We start from the raw sequence: 16,621 nt of genomic DNA, 5'->3' as shown, positions 1-16,621 counted from the left end.
AGATAAATTGATTTTTCTGATTTAAATTAACCTCAATACAACTGGCTTGAAAATGACTCTGATTATTGGGTAGTAAAATCATCCGCCCTATACATAAACAATATACAGTTCCCTATAAAATCTATACCTGTCCTCATTCTATCTATCTATCTATTTAGATTAAATTATCAAAAATATTAGAACATATGTCTATTATATTGGTTAGATTACTCCTCTGTTTATAAATATAATATATATTTTTCACAATTTGTAAAATGTATTTAAGATAGATATAAAAAAAGAAATTTGACTCACCCAATAAACTGAGAAATTGTGATGGAGACCTCTGATAGATTTTATGTTAACTTTATTCTGAAGAACATTTCATCTCTCGATAATGAGTGTCCTGTGAATTATATTTGAATTAGCTTTGCATAAGGGTGGCATTTCTGGAAAAAAAGTAATGTGATACATTCCCATCACTGCAGGGTTTCTGCAGTATCTGCAAATGTATTTGGATAATATTTAATCTGAAAATCACAAAAAAACAAAATACGTTCAGCATTCAAAAGAAGTCTGAAAAAAGAAAAATATACCAAAATGGTTCAAAAACATAATCTCAAGTGTCTAGGTCCTTCCATTCATTGGTTAAGAACTTGAATTTGGAAGCAGCTTTACCCAGGAGGCATAGATGCATGACAGCATGATAGATTGATTAATATTTCAATATACCACAAATAATAATATGCCATTATACTTGTAGGAATACTGTGAGTGACAGAAATCAATTGATTCATCTTAATCAGTTCATTAATTATTTTTGCCTTTGGTAATGGCAGTAATTAATTCAGCAATGCACCCAGCTCTTGGACGTATATGAAGATAACTGAAACACACTTGTTTTAAGGAAAGTATCATTCATTGATAAAAACAGGGATTCTGGAAATATAATAACTGTTTACGGCATGTATTAGACAGTTCTTAGTTTATTTTTTACAGATTTTCTTGGTTTTGCAAACTTTTCAGTTTAATGTTTCCCTTTTAAAATTTTAGCATAACATCACAGCTTTAAGAATGATGTCCAACACTGTGTGGAGTTACATGACGAGGCTCAAGGTTCAAGTGGAAAGCATTGCTTTGTACTGAAATGCACTCTGTGTCTTTGCCATGTAGTAATATGTTGCCTACCTCAACTTGCTGTTAGTATTTTTGAACAGAAGTATCATAACACATAGACACAACGAAGTACACCAATTTCTGGTTAAAACAAAAATAAAAATGTATTTGCTAAAATTATAACATTGCACAATAAACTTCCTCAAAATGCAGAGAAATTCCCTCTCCTTGCCCCCTTGTAACCCAGGCAAGCCATTGATCTTCCTGACTCCAAACTCAACTGTCTGAGGGGGATAAAGTGCTTGTTTTTAAAGCTAGACCTTGGATTACTTCTGGAACATCAGAAACTTGTCTCAGAAGCACTTCTGTGTAAGATGGAGGAAGGCAGGGAAGCCACCCCACCAACAGCTTCCTACAGCAGGTCCAAAGTTTCCTGACTGAGCTGGCTACTGTAACTACAACTCCCAGCTGGCTACTGTAACTACAACTCCCATGTAGCCCCACAAGATTTCAATCTGGCAATACATCAAAGGTATCCAGCCATCTAGAATATTGGAGGACCATATTGGCCAGGCAGGCAATCCTCCACTGCTCCTCCTTTATTCAGGCTTTCGATATCGGAATGATATCTACTACCTCCTTCACACTGCTCCCTACTGAGCAAAGTCCACAGTTGGCCGCAACAATGTCCACTGTCACTTCCTGTGAGGAAAAGAAATATAATGTTCAGGTGACATCAGGTGCTGCTGACAGGCTGTAGTTTTTCCCTGGATTTATACAGTAATCAGTGAGTTGAAGCATGCTACTGTTCATGACCCTGTTTTTGGCATTCAAAACATTTAGGCCTGGTTGTTATGTACTTGTGACCTGAGCTCCTAAAACAAAGGGTAACTTCTTTATTATGGGTTTGTCATACTGCAAGGGCTGCAGCTTCTATTCACAATTTGTACAGTAGTATGAAGGTGGTCTATACTTTGCCTATTTTTTCACAATCTTTATCTTATCTCTTGCTAGGGAGGTGCACACAGGTGGGTAGATGTAGATACCCTCCCCACTAGATTCCTTTAGGAGTACAGAAGACCCCCGCGAAGATGCGGTTCAGGGTTCGCGGCCTCAGTCGCTGGCGGATTTTTCCTTAGAACCTAACTAACATTTGTTAGCGGAAACCACAAATATCCTTTTTAATGGCTTTTTTTGTGGCAATACTGCACTGTAGAGAGAACAGGAAGCAACCGTAGGGGAAAACATGGCTTGGGATGGTGAAAGTAGCCAATCCTAGAGTGTTGTACTCTACTAGAATTTGAAACTGTAACTCCCAGCAGTCCCTGCAGTGGCTCTGATTGGTCTTCTGCTGAGGGTGCAGGGGCTGTTGGGGTCAAAGTATGTCAGCGCAGCTTTTAAAAATGGGGCCGGTAACCGAAAGAAAAAAAAAAGTTTTTGTAATTTGTGTTTCACGTTCCTGTCTCTCTGCCTGCCTTCTGTTGGGTTACCTGTACTTATTTGTTTTGTCCTGGATCGTTTCGTGGTTGGGGTCTGGGTTGTCTGCTGTTTGCCTGTGTACATGAGGACTGTAAGTGGATTCATTGCCATCTTGCGAAAAAAGGAGTGCTCCTGAACCCGTCTACCTGTCTGTACCATTTCAGGAACTACCGGTAGGACTATCTTTACATTCCCATTCAATGTGCAGATCTCTGGACTATCTATTTTCATCATTACATTACATCCATTGCCGTTTTTCATGGACTTTATTGTGTGTGTTTTGTTGGTGCTTTGTTGTATTTAATATATAAGGGGAACAGGGGTGGTATCATTGTTTTCATTTTTGCATTACATTCTTTATTTGCTGTTTGATTACTGGTTTGCTGTGTTTTTATCTCTGTTTGTGAGTGTGTGCGGATCGGGTCAAGGCTGGGTGCGTACCTGGAATCTCCACCACAAAAATAAATAAATCACTGTCTTCTCGACGGTGTGAATCTTAGAAACACCGGACTGCTACAGTGTTATTTATTTCTCCTTGCTGCTAATTGACTGCTGCCCTGTGACGCATCTCCAGCTTAGTGTTCTTGTGTTTTCCGTTTTGTTCTTCTTAATCTTTAAACTGCTGCAACCGGCTATAGTCATTTCTCAGTGCCATTTGCCAGCAAGTAGGAGACGAGTATATTCATACATTCATTGAATGACGCAACTGGCTATTGTCGGTTCCCACTGCAATTTACCAGCACGCCAGAGCTGATCAGTCAGTGCCGTACATTTGTTGAGCAGCCAGCTCATGACCATTGCTGGCCCCTGCAACACTGCAGCCTCACTGTCTCTCGGATTCATCCGCTGCACTAGACTAGCCAGCAAGTATCAGCATTTACCTGTGTGTGCCAGTTCAAGCGCAGCTGGCTCGGTGGCGTCAGTTGCACCTTGTACATATTGTACCAGAAGTTTTTTAAATAGTTTTTACAGTTCATTAGCAGTGTGTAAAATGATCAGTGTTGCAGTAATTGTGGTGCTCTTTGCATGAAAAAAAATGTGTACCATTTAAAATGTTACTTTTTCTTTGTGAATTGTGATGTTTACTTAAAGAGTGCAGCAAATAAGTATTTGGCGTCCAGGGATGCATTAACCCCCAAGTATGTGGCAGTTTAAGGGTTAAAGCCCCAAGATGCTGGCGAAATGCCCTGCACCTTCTAAGGCTTCTGGCAATGAAAATGCGCTTGCATGAATTACAGTACATATAGCAGTAACATCGGTATGTTACATTCTAGCACTGCAGGTGACATATCAGTACAGTACTGTACAGTATACGAGTTTACCTTTACATTTTCTTAGGTAATGTATTAAGCTGAGGTTGAAATGAAATTAAAGTATTTTGGGGGCATATTTAGTGTTTAAACTGTAAAAATAGGCATTTTTTTAACCATATCCATAAGTTGCGGTTTTCCACAATTCGCAGGTGCTCTAGGAACGTAACCCCCGCAAATTTTGGGGGAGTACTGTATGTTCTTCTTCTGGCAGCTTGTGGGCTTGTGGATCATTTTTAACACTAGAATTACCAGAGCCTACGAAAAAAACTCGTAAATCCGTCCCACCTTAAATCTCTTCGCATCTCTCCGTCAGCGTCTTTTGTCTTGTAAATTTGTTGATAAGCCCAAGCAGCAAGCAGCCTGCTATACCATCCCCCCACCGCCTCAGAATGGGCAAGAAGTTCTCCCAGTTCCTGCCTTGATTGATTATCTGGGAGTGAGCTACCTAGAATTGTAAGGGGAAATAATTTCTTATGTGTTCCATGTCTACAGCGATCTAGATAAACACATCGTTAAAACAGAAACGTTTTTCATGTTTTAGTAATAAATGACAAAATTTAGACATGAACTGTATAATGTGTGAAGGCTGAAGGCCTGGCATGGTATGAAGCAGAAAGAAAAAAATAATAAAGAACTACCTAAAACATTTCTGTTATGCAGAAAGTCCAGTGTGACTGGGTGGTGTTTTGGCGTGGAACCCCTACATATTGTTTTTTTTTCTCCATCTTAACTGGAGATTTTTTTTAAACAGGAGTTTTTTTGATTTTTTTCTGTCCACCCTGGCCATCTGACTTTATAATCTGACTGTCATTAGAAACGTTTTAAAAAATTCTATATTTAAGAACACTTCATCTCTTAATTATATATCTTTCTTATGTAAGTGAGATTTATTTATTTATCTTTTATATACTGTTTATTCTTCTTATTCTAATCTAAATTTAACTTGTTTTTCTTTTGTATGTAACTACTTCTTTGACATGTTGTTAAGCAATTTGAGCTACATCCTTTATATAAAAATGTTCTAAAGAAATAGATGTTGATGAAAATGCTTTTAGTATACAACATAAATATTGAAATCCCATTCACTTGCCCTTTGACACTCTGAAAATCGTCACATCCTTGTACCACACTTGTTACATTTCAAACTAGTGTCACTGTACTTTTACCTCACAAGCTTGTTTTTCATTCCCTCCTCTCTCCCCTTTTCTTATACTTGTCTTTGCTTGTCAGTCATCTCAGGTTGATTGTTTCACTGATGAGAGAGTATGTGGTGTTGGGGTGATTATGTTGTTGCTCTCTGTGTTGCAACAGTATTGTACTACTGCAGTAGACAGTGTGATAAATAAAGGATAGTGCCTTACTCACCACAGTAATTGTGCTTTGGTGAACTTGACTAATTTTACATCTCCATCATATGGCAACCCCACACAGATACGTCCACAACCCAACTTGGACCCATACTTAAAAAAACTTTTAGAATGTTGCCACCTTTACCTTAGAATTTATACTTGATTGATTATCTTGTGATTTAATGACATTGTCGCACAACTGAAAGCCATGTGAGAATGTATTTCTGTGATGTTTTGTTTTGTAAAAAAACTACTAAAATATTTAATATGGAAATGTTTTCAAACTGTACACCTTGTCACACACATGTGCATAGGAGGCAGCTAGAGGGCTCAAAAGAAGGTAATTCCATGCCAGACTAGGGGGTGGCAGAGTGCACTGATCCATTCTATTTTTCCTCTACAGACCAACCACGGGATAATCTGCCTGGGCCTGACAACATCACTTCCAGTTCCGTCATTTCCCCAGCCCGGCTTTAAAAACGCCATGTTTTTTTGTTATGACTGTACCTTGTTGGACTCATGTCTGTAAAGACCTGCCTATCGTATTTTTGCCTTATCCAACCAATATTAGAGTATACGGGGTGGCTACCCCAAACCTTTTTGTGGTGTCCTTGGCATTCTTTTCATAACCTACATAAATTAACCTATAAAGTCACATTTAAAGAAAAATATTTGGGCTAAAATGTTTGGAGTGGTAATCAAGATGTGGCTACCTTTTATTGAGTGTCATTCCAAAACTTAAGTGTAGGGCATTTGTGATAACTTGTAAGATTACAAATATTGCCTTACAGACCACGTTGTTAACATATGAAAATATGTAACTGAAATTAGAGGGTGCAAAGTGCTGTGAAAGGTCAATTTAATTTCCAGTGTATAGGAGTGGAGACAATCAAAGCAAAACCTCCCAGATAAGAGATTGTTATCTTCCCAATCTTAGGAAACAGGAAAGTAGTTTGCTGATGAGAGATTTGATTTAGAATTTAGCATCTTTTAAGCACAAGTTCTTCTTCGAAAGATGTCATTGAGTCATTGTGAAGCAATGCAAATTGATCTGTGGAGCTTTTCAAGATCAAGACTTTTTTGAAAATCAAGATTTAAAAAAAAATCATCCATAATGATGCTTGAGACTCTTAGCATTTTCAAAGTGATACATTTTTTTGTTGGTTGAAAACACACTTTGACTATGGACAGAAGGTCAAAACAAATAAAAAAGCTGATTTTTCAAATGTATTTGTGTGAGTATGGACAAGGTCCAAGGGTGCAGGAACACCTGGAGATGTCAACACACAGATTCTTGTACTTAAGGCGTTACATGCTACATACAATGTTAGCGATTAGGGCTATGTTCTAAAATATAGTCAATAAAAGGGCAAGGTTAAAACCAGAAATGGCAACCAGATCAATCCATCCATCCATTATCCAACCTGCTATATACTAACACAGGGTCACGGGGGTCTGCTGGAGCCAATCCCAGCCAACACAGAGTGCAAGGCAGAAACAAATCCCTGGGCAGGGTGCCAGCCCACTGCTGGGCACACACACACCCACACACCAAGCACACACTAGGGACATGTAAGATTGCCAATGCACCTAACCTGCATGTCTTTGGACTGTGGGAGGAAACCACAGCACCCAGAGGAAACCCACGAAGACACGGGGAGAACATGCAAACTCCATGCAGGGAGGACCCAGGAAGTGAACCCAGGTATCCTTACTGTGATGCAGCAGTGCTACCACTGCCCCACCGTGCTGCCCGCCAACCAAATAATTCCTGCCAAATTTCAAAATCCCAATTTATTGCATAGAGGGCAACTTAATAACTTTTCCCTAACTACGAGTGCAAACCAGTGTTTGTTGTACGGCAGTAGTACCTCATGTCACACGTTGTGGCATCAGGCATCACTTGGCAAGTAACCTACGCCTTTGCTAACAACAATATATATGGCTGCCACAAAAATAATATGGAAGAGGTTGGTGCCTGCAGGAGACATTCAGCACAAAATGGTGCTGAAACAGTCATATATTGAAAACCTTAACACCATCAGAAAAACAATATTAATTAAGCTATATTGGAATTGATACAATAAGTTTCCTAATGAATTGTGACACCTTTAGAAAGGGTGAGAAATTAGCATCAAGAGAAAAGAAATATATTGTGTGCCAATCTATTTGCTGTAGACCTTGAATTGCTTCTCATTATAAATAATGTGATTCTTTTGTTTTGGTGATTATAAAGACTGAATAAAATGCTAAAACAAATGGGAAATAGGAGTAAAATCAGTACAAAAATACACCCAGACAGCCCTAGATCCTTAAATGCATACATTACTATGTTGTTTTGCACTCATCATGATGTTTTGTGTTTTATTTGAAATGTACCTGCAGATATGTTAAATGTGTTAAGAAGTTAAAGGGAAGTGAGCTATTTAAATGAACTGTGAAAAAAAGATAGAAATGCAAAGTATTACTGGCATGATGCATAATTAAAAAAAAAACACTGAACCTTCAGGCTCTGGCTAGCTCTCATAAAATTCCATGATAATATTATTTATTTTGTATAAAACATGTTGATTTTTAAAATATGCTATTGTGTTTCTTTCTAAACATCCTTTGAAAAGAAGCGTAGTTAGCTGTCATTTCAAGGCTGGACTTGTGACATGGCTCCTTGGCCACACATTCCTTCTCATTTGACATCATAACAGAGCAGTATCTACATAAGTAAAGGTAGTACTAGGGTGTTGTACCGTGTTAAACATTATGAATGTAGAGAAAAGCCAAGCAAAATGACACCTTTTTTTGGCTAACTAAAAAGATTACAATAAGCAAGTTTTCGAGGCAACTCAGGCCCCTTCTTTAGGCAAGATGTAATACAGAAACTGAAGTTCCCTATGTTTATATACACACTCTAGGACAAGAAACAACACTGGTAAATCTTTAAATGAGAAATAGAAATTTTAAATGTAAAAAAAATAATAAGATTCATTCAGGCTAGGGTTAATTTAACAAGAGAGAGAAGAACAATGTATGGTCAAGATCTCTGGATAAGATAACTGTCCAACAAAGGCTTTTGAAGTTTGTAATGAGTTTTTTCAAAACAATGTGGGTCTGTAGACATGTTGTCTGTCATTCTGAGAGATGTAAACAATCCTCATATCTGGCCATATAACTCTTGTCTCTATTCAATCCATGTTGTAAAGTATTAAATTTTAGCATGAGTTTAACTTCCTATTCTTTTCTCTCTTGCTGTGTTCTGAAGTTGCCCATAAGCACTGTGACTTTAAAGTCCCTCTCACAGTGTCCATGGCTGTTGAAGTGGGCCGCTACAGGAACATCTGTGTTGCCATGTTTAATGTGGAACCTGTGTAAATTCATTCTCTGGCTGAGTGTTTGTCCAGTTTCTCCCACATAGAGTGCAGTGTCAGGACATTTCATGCAGAAAATTAGGTAGACTACATTAGATGATCTGCAGGAAAATGATCCCTTTATGTGATGCTCAAGTCAGCAGTGTGGTATAACTATACAGTCTGTATCATAGATGTGGGCACATGTTTTGCATCTTTTCTGTAAGCATGGAGATGTGCCATTTTCTGTTGGTTCACTTAGGGAGCTTCGGACAATTAGTTGTTGAAGGTTTGGTGGTTGTCTGTATGCCAGGAGGGGAGGTTCAGAAAATACATTTTTCAGTGTTTGGTCATTGTTTAGTATTGGCTGAAGTTCTTTTATAATTTTTCGAAGTGTTTCAAGATGTGGGTTGTAGGTGACAACAAGGGGGATGCGGTTCTTGTTGTCTTTGTTTTTATATTCCAGAAGGTTGTCTCTGGGTATGTCAGTAGCTCTTCTTATTTGAGTGTCTGTCGTTTTGAGGGTGTAACCTTGTCTAATGAAATCTTGTCTGAGCTCCTGCAGTTGTTGATCCCGGTCTGTCGGGTCTGAGCAAATATGATTGTACCGTATTGCTTGGCTGAAAATAATGGAGCGCCTTATATGCTTGGGGTGGAAGCTATCACTTTTCAGGTAGGTCCGTCTGTCTGTCGGTTTGTGAAAAACAGAAGTTACAAGGGTGTTGTCTTTCAGTTGAACGGTGGTGTCAAGGAAGCTGACTTCTGTTTTTGAGTAATTCAGCTTCAGCTTTATGTTGGGGTGAAAACAATTATATTCATTATGAAAATGGAGGAGGTCCTTCTCACTGGCAGTCCAGGGTTTATTTTACGTAATTTCTTTAGTACAGCACACCTTACAATATACTTCAGAATATGCATACTGTAATAAACCTGTAAAATAAAATTAAAATGGTGTGCAAACTCATTTGCTGTATATTATCATGGTCCAGGATGGTAAATTATTGAAAAAGTTATCTTCCTCATGGATTAATAATGGATAGCATTGGTGAAGCAGATTAGTGCCGGAGAAACTGAAATAATATATAATGTAAAGAACATTAATTTTAAAGCTAATGAGAAGGCAGACCAGCAAAAAACAGGTGGAGGTCCACGCGGTCCAGACCTAACCCCTGCAGAAGAGTTGGCTCTCCAGCAAAATGTCCATCGCCCTGTTTCTGAGGGCATTCCAGGGGGAAGCTCCTCCTCAGAACCAGTGGCAGAATGCAGTGGTCACTTCATTTCAGGTAAAGGATGGTCATTGCATATATTTGTCATCGATGTGTGCCATAGGTATGTTCCATATAGTGCTCTTTTTTGTTGGGTCAGTTGCATGAAATGTCATATCCCTAGAACCTAACGAGATATTGACAAAGGTCAAATATTTGATGAAGATACTGTGTCTGATTATTCGGATCTGCATACAATCCTGTGCCCCAATCACATTTGGAAATCCTGGTAATGAGAATGTTAGGCTGATTGAGATTCTTCATGGAACTGTGGGTGTTTTTGCCCATGTGTTGCCTACCTGCAATGGCATGAAATGCCTCTTTTATTGTCTGCACATGCAGGTGTCCAGGAAACACTATGAAAACCCGAAGGAAATATTTCAGAGCCAAACAGACTTTACGAATTGCCTGTCAAACTGCACTTTTAGTTAGATTTTCCACATCGCCTACAGTATATAAAAAAAGTGCCGCTTGCAAAAAACCTCAAAGCAATGCATACTGTCTGTGTGGTTGTGAGAGCCCGACTTCGCCGAGTTTGACTTTGAATATAAGGTGCTAATAAATCTTTGAGGTACAATATTCCCCCTCGGCTAAAGCGGTATCTTTCAAAAAGAATTTCCTCCGGGAGCAATAAAGAATCTTGCCAATCGCGCAAACTCCTCTCTATATGAAATTCTCTTCTTATAATTTGCGTACTGATATCAATTGGTCGCTCATTCATGAACGGTGAAGTCATGACTGAATGAATTCCATGCACGGACACTGATAAAGTGTGTGCGCTAATCCTTGTTTACATCGAACAAACCTGCTCCAAGCAGGTCTGAGGATTAGGATGTGTTGCTATGACAATACATCCAGCAAGAGTTTCAAAAAACCGACAGATCCAGGATCAGGCCAAATCGTCAACAATTACATCCGGCTAAATGAGTAATCCACGTATGAAAAATACCCCCAGGAAATCTTTCATATGTAAATATTTACAAAAGGAGAACTGAAATTCCAAGCCAGAGCCAGAGTCCTACATAAAAGATTTCAACAAAGACAAAACTCAGAATTTTAATCTTGGGATGTACAGTATCTGATAATATCAAAAATCCATAACCTTCTATTAAGAGGGTACACTGTGTGGGCAACCTTCCCTAGCATGGCTGGGTTGTGTGCCAATAACAAACATCAGCTTCTGCTGTGAAGAATCTGAGCCAGAAAAAGAACAGTGGAGAGTTGCTCCATCATGCTCAGCAGAGTGCTTAACCTACAGTAAGTGTAGATAACCATCTAAATGAGCAGAAGGTAATTGATGAGTAATGTTAAACAGGCAAGAAACAAATAAAATACCATCTAAGGTCACCAATATGTTTGGGACAATTTGTGTCAGTTACTCAGGGGTGTTTCATTGCTTCATTAGTGCCGGCATAAGACACCTAGGCTTGCTTCTACCTACAGACTACAGTAAATTTGCAGTCTGCAGTTGCTTTTGTTGAAGATAAGGACAAGAGTGTTGTCAATGAAAGTCAAAGAAGGCATTATGAGACTGAAAAACAAGAAGAAAACCCATTAGAGACATAGGTAAAACCTTAGGATTACCTAAATCAACTGTCTGGAATATCATTAAGAAGAAATAATGCACTGGTGAGCTCAGACTTTGCAAAGGGACTGGTAGTCCAAGGAAGACCTCCACTGCAGATGACAGAAGAATCCTCACTATGGTAAAAAAAAAAGCCCCAAACACCTGTCCAATAGGTCAGTAGTAGTCTTCAGGAGGCAGATGTAGATATGTCAGAGACAACTATCTGCAGAAGATTTCATCTTCAGAAATACAGAGTCCACATTGCAAGATGCAAACCACTAGTTAGCCACCAAACCAGGATGGCCAGATTCCAGTTTTTGAAGAAGTACTTCAAAGAGCCTACAGATTTCTGGAAAAAGATCTTGTGGACAGACGATACACACATGAACTTGTGCCAGAGTGATGACAAGAGAAAGGTGTGGAGACAAAAACGAACTGCCCAAGATCCAAAGCATACCCCCCACTGTTAAATATGGCGGCAGGGAGTTATGGCTTGGGCATGTTTGGCTGCCACAGGTACTGGCACACTTATCTTCATTGATGATGTAACTGTTGATGACAGTTGCACAATGAATTTTGAGGTTTATAGAAACATCTGCTTAGGCTCCAGTAAATGCCTCCAAATTCAATGGATGGACCTTCATCCTACAACAAGAAAATGATCCCAAACATCTAAGGCAGTACAGGAATTTGTCCAAATTAAAAAATGGAAAATTCCTGAATAGCCAAACCAGTCATCAGATGTAAATTCAATTGAGCATGCCTTCAATATACTCAATAGAAAAATTAAGGGCACAGGCCCCTAAAACAAGCATTGGCTGAAGATGACAGCATTAGAGGCTTGACAGAGCAACACCAGAGAAGATACTCAGCACCTTGTGATGTTTATGAATCACAGGCTTCAAGCAGTCATTGCATGCAAGGGATAAGCAACAAAGTACTAAATATGTCTGCTTTAATCTACCTGCCATTGCTATGTTCTAACATTATGGTACCCTGAAATGGGGGACCATGCAGAAAAAGTGTTATCATTCCTACATGGTGTGACTGAAATGTATGCAAATACCCTTAGATGAAAGTCTGTAATATGCAATTTAGTAATGTCTGAATTGTTTGGTTTGTAATTTTAAACTGTAGAGCAAAGAGTTAAATCAAGAAAAAATGTGTCTTTGTCTCAAATGGTATGGAGGGCACTGAATTTGCCTTACCACAGGCATCATATGAGCGCACCATAATTAATCCTCCTTAGGAACAGACTGAGTGAGATGGTTATGGCTGGATGCAAACAGCACATAAAATCAGGGGCTGAAGTAGGGCACAGATCCAATCTGGCCCAGTATTAGGAATATTCAGATTTATTTTAGACTTCCTCCTGGTTGTCATTCCCCTCAAGCTTTTATCAGGTGTGTAACTGAAAAGGAAAGGGCAAGTAACATATATAGCAGGAGAAGGAGAGAATAGAGAGGGAAGATGAAAGAACTGAAAGGTAATAGCAAGTGTGAAAAGTTACCGTTAGAGAAGGTGAAAGGAGAGATTAAAAATTAGCTTTACTTCTTCTTCTCAGTTACACACTTAACTTCAGTCCTCATCAGCTTCACACCCGATGAAGACTATACTGTCAAAATGGGGTTTCTGTTACCTTCTTTCTTTTTCAGTAAGGAAAAAGCCTTTAACCTTTTTTTCCTTTGCATGTTTATCCTAATGCAGCCTTTCATTAACTCCAAGTAGTGAATAAGACAATTTAAATTGCAAGCATTGTCCTGCACCCATGACAAAAAATAGGTAAGCCCAGGCTTCCCTTGAACAAAAAGCTACAATACCTTTGTAATTAACACTAGAATTACCAGAGCCTACGAAAAAACTTGTATATCCAGCCCACCTTAAATGCCATCACACCTCTCCGTCAGCGTCTTTTGTCCTGCAAATGTGCCGATAAAGACAAGCAGCAAGCAGCCTGCTATTCCATCCCCCCACCACCGCAGAACGTGCACAATGTTCTCCCAGCTCATGCCTTGATTATGTGGAAGTGAAGTGCTGGAGTTTTAGAGTGGAAATAATAGATCGTTATTTGGAACAAATGCATTTCATGTATGTTCCGTTTCTACAATAATCTGTGTAAACACATTGTTAAAACAGAAACGTTTTTCATATTGTAGTAGTAAATGACAAAATGTTGGCATAAACTATATAACGTGTCAGGCCTGAAGTCCAAAGATCAAATAAACACTTTCACAAATTGTTCAAGGATGAGACAACAGCTTCTGTGGCATAGCAGTAAGAATTGCTGACTTGTAATCAAGAGTCCCCTGTTCGATCCCGACTTCCTCCTATATTTGCTGTTTTCAGTAGTGAGCTGCTCTTATTGTTAATATTATACAGTACACACATACATTTGGTTTGCGTTTGTAACAGATGGTGTACATTTATAGTACTTGTAAAAGTTACTGATTTTTTTTTATTCAGTTTTATTGAGTGTTCCTGCTCACGCTGAATTAGTATGCACTTTATGGTCTATGATGTCAAAAAAAAAAAAAAAAAACAGAGACACAGGTATATATGATATTTGGAATTATTTATTTTATGATCTGTATAGTACATTTTGGACAACATTGTGGCAGGAATGCAACATTATTCATATTATTCATATTCATTCGCATAACATCTTGCGGTTTGTAATCAGTGACCGCGTGTTTTTTTTTTTCCCCGATCTTGCCAGTCTCCATGTTGCTGTATGGTGTTGTTTCTTTTGTACTCCAGAACATGCAGAGGAAAGAATAATACAGAGAGGTCAGTTCAGCGCTATATGCAATCATTAAATTCAAATGTTAACAGTTCACACACATGCAAGGACCGTTCTTCCTACATTTACGACATGTGTACCTGTTGCAATGTACACACTTCTCTCTACACTGTGGAAAAACGTTTCTGTTTTAAAAATGTGTTTACACAGATTATTGTAGAAACTGAACACACATGAAATGCATGTATTCCAAATAACAATCTATTATTTCCACTCTAAAACTCTAGCACTTCACTCCCAGATAATCAAGGCGTGAGGTGGGAGAACTTTGTGCACGTTCTGCAGTGGTGGGGGGATGGAATAGTAGGCTGCTTGCTGCTTGTCTTTATCGGCACATTTACAGGACAAAAGACACTGATGGAGAGGTGCGATGGGATTTAAGGTGGGCTGGATCTACGAGTTTTTTCGTAGGCTCTGGTAATTCTAGTGTTAATTGCACAAAATGTGCTACTAAGTTACTCACTTACGCTTTACATTACGTATTAAATTCAGTCATTACACTTAGTTAAAAAGCTGTATCTATAAAGCACACTTAAAAAGAAGAAGGCAGACATTGCTACCTAGTGGACAAAAAGTGAAGCACAAGTGCACAATTTCATCCTGCAGCTGATTTATCCATTCTTCCTGTTTTTCCTGCCAATGTTAAATGAAGAAAAATCAAATCACACTGAAGAATGTGTACAAGTCACAGAATATATTTGGAAATACTATGGTTAAGATACTGCAAAATCTATTACTCGTTTATTCTTATGTAACAAGACCTTAACAAAGGCTTCATAACACTCATAAAACATCAGTAGGGTTATTCATCTCTGAGCAGTGTAGTATATTGACATGATGGTAAAATTCTTTATTAATCTGAAGGATTCACAAGTCTTATAATAAATAAGTAAATGTAATATCAAAAGTAATGTGTCTCAGTTAAGCCACCTCAGACTACTCCAAAGTAATTTTGTTAGTCGGTCACATAGCAGGGATGAATAAACATTTTACTGATGCTTTGTGTAATGAAGACCCAAGAGGTGTTTGTTAAGATTTTGCTATAAAATAGTAAAAATGAGTACTAGATGCATTTTTGCAGTACTTAAACCCCCTGCTCGTTTCGCTCGCCCACCCCCGGGTTTGGTTTACCAAGCATGTTTAAATCTGTTTCTCGCAGGATGTATAACGCTGCTCGCGTTGTGAAAGGGGCGGGGAGGGGGGGTTAGGGGGGGGGAGGACTGAACACACACTAAGGAGAAGCGGTCGGATCATCTGCTGGCTTCCTGCTGCTGGCAAGCATGCTTTTGTTCTGCTTGTCGCTTGTCGTAGTTTTAAGAGCTGGGAGCACATGTGTCTGCCAAAAGCATTCCAACAACTGTGAGGTTAGATGTCCGTGAACTTGTTTTAAATGTTGTCTCACTGCCGTCTCTCGCGGGATGTCAAATTGTCTTCCGAGAAGATCATGTCTCGTCTCCCTAGTCTCCCTCCCAAGATTTTTTTTTATAATAGAGAGATGTATTATTTGTTTAAATGCTATCAGTCCACTGATCTTTGAAAAACTTTGTGCTGTAGCAACAGAAAACAAGAGAAAGATGGTAAAAAGCTTTGCTAAAAGCACCACTAAATGTCCAATGTCTGCATTGTAAATATAACATGAGAAAAGGCTGCATGAACTTACAAGGCCAGTGTGCTATAAAATAATTATAATAGCATAAGTTCAAAACATATACAACAACATCAAAAATATAATGTACAAACAAATAAGCATTGTTTTATCAGGTTAGTGCTGTGAGAGAAATATTAAGTTGTTCACATTTTAACCATAACACCGCCTACCACTGCTTTCACTGCTGTCTAGGAAGCCTCACATTAATCTTTGCAAAAATATTTATTTTGCCAGGCAAATTGTGAAAAGATTTTTTTTTCTTTATGGAAGAGGAGAATGGGAGTCACATTACATTCAATTTTACTTGCCTCTTCTTATGACAAAAATATATTTACACTTTAACAAGTAAAATGAAAACACATCTATAGGCCTACTAAAAAAAAACAAAAAAGCACTGAAAAAGGGGTTGTGGGTGCTCTGTGCTCTTTTCATATGGTGGCAAACTTCAGGATTCAATTAGCTAAATATTAATAATATTATTTATTTTTGGTTTTAACTCGCAGAGAGTTAAAACAACAAGGCACATTAAACCTGTTCCAAATCTGGCAACTTTCCACATATGAATATGTAAGAGTTTATTTCTATTAGAAAATAGTAATACATATTTCAGTGAAACAGACCCAACAAAGACATTGACATTTGGCGTGAGGTGGGAGAACTTTGTGCACGTTCTGCAGTGGTGGGGGGATGGAATAGTAGGCTGCTTGCTGCTTGTCTTTATCGGCACATTTACAGGACAAAAGACACTGATGGAGAGGTGCGAT

Source organism: Erpetoichthys calabaricus, chromosome 1 (genome assembly GCF_900747795.2).
Source record: "Erpetoichthys calabaricus chromosome 1, fErpCal1.3, whole genome shotgun sequence".
Lineage (NCBI taxonomy): Eukaryota > Metazoa > Chordata > Cladistia > Polypteriformes > Polypteridae > Erpetoichthys > Erpetoichthys calabaricus.
This window is presented reverse-complemented; position numbering follows the sequence as displayed.